The sequence below is a fragment of the Lactuca serriola genome, chromosome 2 (genome assembly GCF_051521515.1).
Source record: "Lactuca serriola cultivar US96UC23 chromosome 2, Lser_US96UC23_V15, whole genome shotgun sequence".
Taxonomy (NCBI): domain Eukaryota; kingdom Viridiplantae; phylum Streptophyta; class Magnoliopsida; order Asterales; family Asteraceae; genus Lactuca; species Lactuca serriola.
The window spans coordinates 189,731,398-189,736,406 of NC_136409.1; positions in this window are offsets into that span (position 1 = coordinate 189,731,398).

Sequence of the window (5,009 nt, forward strand, 5' to 3'; positions counted from 1 at the left end):
TTGTAGCCGGGGGTGAGCACAGTTGCTCCACTCCTGGGCTGTTATGTCTTCCGACAGTAAGAAATCCCTAGTAATCACCAAGCCTGGAGCATAGGCCTCGAAAGACAAGGAGTGAGACGAAGTTCTGATTTTGTCAACCGAGGAAGGATTCTCCAACTGGAAAGAACCTCCATGTGAACCCAATGCACCCCCGAACACAAAGTCAAAACCATGATCAACTACGAGTGAACCAGTCAATGGTGAAGGTGGTGTCATCAAAGAACTAGACACCACCACTCTCTTCTTCTGCCCAGACATAGAAAACCAATCACCAAGAACATCTCTGATACCACCAAGAAGCTTGGTCACGGACACAGTCTTACGCGCTTTATGAGGACGGAGGTCCGTATAATCGGATTCAGTCTCCTCGTCCGACAACGACACCACGCGTAAACTTCATCTTTTCCGAATAGGGGAAGTACCTTTTTCTTCTTGTATCCTCGCAGGAAAATTGGAAGAATCTAAAACCGATAAACGAACTAGGGAAACGACCCCAACAGCCGGTTGGGAAGGCGAAGTAGGTCCGCTAGAACCAATGCTTCTCCCTCCTTCTGAGAGAAATCCAGTGAACTCTCGCATGCGTTTTTTAAACACAGGAGGAGGAAGAGCCTCTACAAGATCGATCTCCCGATGGAAAATCTTACCTCGATAGTGACCACGCAGGGCCATCTCCAAGGAAATCTCGGCTTCAGCACTTGTGAAAATAAACGCCAAGTATAAGAACTCATAAGACAACAAGATACCTTGTTCCTATTCTCTTTTCTTTTCAAAAAAGAAGGGGAGAAGGAGATGATTGAATACCGCATCTCACGACGAATAGTTGTGCCATCTTCCCACGAGCTCTCCAGGAAGCACTCATACCGGCCGCGACAATAATGGAATCTTCCCAATTCTCCCCAACGACAATGATGTTTCCTAGTCGTTTGCCAAGAGTTAGTTTACTCCCGAAAAGTTTAGGAAGACGTTCAGGAAAGTATCGTGTTTTACGAAACCCATGCCCCACAAGGTTTCGGTTAACCTGGACCCATTGTGTCTGCCAATTTTTGTTTGGAGCATCTTTTTCAGAGATCAAATGATGAGTGCCATGCCTTTTCGATAGAGTGTGGATGCCAGAATTTGTAGTTGAACAAAAAAACATAACTGAAACCCAAGAAAAAAGTGGGTATACAAACCAAAGATCGACAAATCAGTTCAAAACCTACAATCTTATTAACAGCGCTTGGGGTCAACTCGTCAACGGAAAAGCCATAGTGATCCACAATCATGTTGCATAAATCAGCTGTCGGTAGGCGCAACCCCGTTTCGAATAAAGGGATCGGAACTCCCACTTTCTCTTGAGGATAGTCATAGATCGATGACCTCTTTGCAAGAATAATCACACCATGCTTCGGTAAGAAACCGAAGCGATCTTGCAGAAGTTGAAATTCCTCTATAGTAGGGACTCTTCCGTAACGGTCAATTGTCGGAAACAGATGAATGATAAAAAAAGGAAAATTCGCAAAATGCTCGAGTTGATACAACGAAAGCAAAGAAAGGAGGTGAGGATGAAAATTATTGGGAAAAGGGGGAATTTTAAAGGCAAAATTGGTGTCACAAACCGTCTCTCAATGGATTTGACACACATTGACGATGTTGCTAAAGCCTGTCAAATGCTAGAAACAATCTCAGACATACATGTGTTGATATATAGGCTCGAACGACGACGCAATCAAGCCGACACATACACCTACAAGCCTAAGGGACCTGTTAACGTATCCCTCAGGGAGAACGTCAAAAAAGGAGAAGTCTAACTAACGCCAGGCTTGGTCGGGCCAGAGCACCACTAGACTCAATCCAAGGTCAAGGCCATGCCTTCGCCAACGCAAAGATCATTGTACCTTAACCTCTTCTCCAAGGAATAACACCCCGGCAAACGTGGGATGAATTAGAGTTTTCCACTTTCCCGTATGACGATAGCCAGGATCATCATAATATCAAAAGATTCCCTTCTAGCCAATGAGGGCATGAGGCAAAAAGACGTGACGGAGGATCCTCCCATATGGGTCCGTCACGTTGCACCTCACGAGGGAATGCTTAATAGAATTAGTTGAGGGGAACACGATTCTCAAACAGGTATAAAAGGATCCTTATTCCTCATGAAGAAGGGGACAAAACTCTTTTTCCTGTGATTTACTCTACTTCTCTCAGACCTCATTCTAACTTGATCGTCAGAGCTTCATCCCGGGAATTCCTCCCATACGTCGACTAACAATCATCTTTCTCTTCTGCACTGTGATATCAAGAGAAGGAACCTGCATGAAATCCATCATCAATCTCAATTCAACCATCTACTACTTATCACAACAACCTCGAACATGTGAGTGCTATGATCCCATCACAGTCTCTCAACACTTTTAACCAAACGTGGTTACCATCCATGACCTTACCACATCCTGCCATCATGACCCCAAGCATCCAAAGCCGAAATCTACATCCAAGTACATCCAATTAGGTATTCAGGTCATACCTCGAATTTCAAAGCCTTTAACCTGGACTCGACCATTAGCCTGCAATGCATAACGAGGAATATGCCGACTTGCGGTTGGGAATTTCCTAAACTCCCACTCACACCATCTCAATATAAAATCCCACCTGGTTCATCCCTATTCCTGACCAGGACTGTGTCCTTATATTTGGTGGGAGTGATGACTTGAGAGTAACAGGGTATAGTGACGCAAACTTTCAAACGGACAAAGATAACTTCAACTCGCAGTCGGGTTGGGTGTTTATCCTAAATGGAGGAGAAGTGACTTGGAAATTTTCCAAACAAGAGACTGTGGTTGATTCAACATGCGAATCAAAGTATATAATAGTGAGCAAAACGTCGAAGGAGGATATATGGTTGAAGAACTTCATTGGAGACCTTGGAGTTATACCAGCCATAAAAGAGCCTACGGATATTTTATGCGATAATGAAGGAGCGGTTTCCTTAACCAAGGAACCAAGAGATCATCGCAGATCCAGACATATCGACAGAAAATACCATTTCATCAGACATCGGGTAGAAGAAGGACTTCTCATGGTCAAGAGGGTATCGTCAGGAGAAAATCAAGTGGATCCCCTCACAAAGGGTCTAAGTAAGATCAAGCACGTTCAGCATGTGAGGAGCATTGGTCTGAAGGATGTTATTAGTTTTAGTGATTAGATAGATGCTTAGAAACTTGTAATAGATAAATGTAATTGACATTTGGTGATTATATAATAAAGATTTATATATAAGTATTGTTTACTATCTTGTGTCAGTTGTTTACTATTGTTTCATTTTTTGCATGTTTTACTTCCTGAATAATTGGATTGTTCAAATTATCCACAGTCGATCATACTTTGGAAGTAAGTTATGACGTTAGACTGCCCTGAATTGGTTTGTGGATTGTCTACGTGCTTAGACATAGCAAAGGTTTTCCGCAACGTTCGTGAGTAATTTTGAAATAAGATTTGAGTATTGTATTAAACCCACGCTCATATGAGTCACTTCATGGAATTTATCATGAGTGATTGTGAGATGATAATATCGTATAATCTTTAAACCAGGATATATGAGTTGTTGTTTACAAGTTGGTTGTGCATTGAGAATGCGTAACCACATCACTAACTTGATGTTATAAAACGTATTATTGTGCACAATTTAATGAGTAAATAGTACAAGCATATAAGTCAAATTTTATCTATTCCTTTTATCCTAAGAGGGTAAAAGCGATATCTTGGGCCCCTTGATGATTTTGTGTTGACTAATGTGTCGGGCCCGGTCAGGACTGAATTGATGTGTTCAATTATGTTCTATGTCAGAAAAACAGAAATCAGGAAACAAATTGTTGGACATTGAGTATGAATTTATTCCATGTCTTTGTCCACCCGATATCTTGCAGAACGAAGGATTATATGATACCTTATCTAAAGGACGTGTCATTGACTACGTCAAAGTTCGATGGCGGATTTTGAGAGTTGCGATTGCTAAGTTAGATTCTGAATTTGCATTGGCAGTTATAGTTATTAGACTTATCCCAAGTGGGAGACTGTTGGATTAGGTGTCTAAGCTCATAACTATAATTAGTATGTACTTGATCTGATAATAGCATGGTCCTTTTAGGTTGTCTTCACCATAACAACTTGACAGGATGATTTTTGGAGAAAGAGGTTATTTAATGATTTATTAATATATTATAAGAATAATATATTAATTGGAAATCATGTTATTTAATTAGTATTGATCAAAAAATAATTTGGAATTAATTTTGGGATTAAAGGAACATATTAAAAAGAATGGGGACTGATATTGCAAATCACTGATAGTTGCAATTAAGGTTGATGGACTCCTTAAGGAAGGAGTGGACGAAATCTATGGGAAGCCCATAGAGATTTCATTCAAAGGCTTCTAAGAAGGAGATCCATGGGCTGCTTGAGGCCTAAGCAATCAGATTATGGTTTCCACCTAAAAGCCCTATCAACCTCATCTATATAAGGAACCCTTTGGTATACAATTTTCGGCTCTAAGCATTCTAAGAGAACCCTACCCAAAAATTAAAGAGCCTCCATTACCTCTCTCCTTCATCCTTTGCTAGTGGTGTTTGTGACTCCATTAGAGGTGCAACGCTCAGAGACTAAGCTCTTAGAAGTCAAGATCAAGCAAGGAACACTTGTTATTACTAGATAACAAGAAAGGTATTCTTCTAACCCTAATAATATATAGATTTTGATTTTATATATACTAGATCTAGGGATATTGATTTGGAAATTTTATTTGCATGTATAACTTGAGAAAAAAACTAAATCCAAAGAAATTAGGGTTGATATGCCCATAACCCATCAGTCTGATGGATTCCCAACCCATCGAACCTCATATAATAGGAACTGCCTATAACATGTGATTACCAAAACTAGCATTCCATTACTAGCCAAATCTCAATGATTACCCAACTTCTAGAATCCGGAAG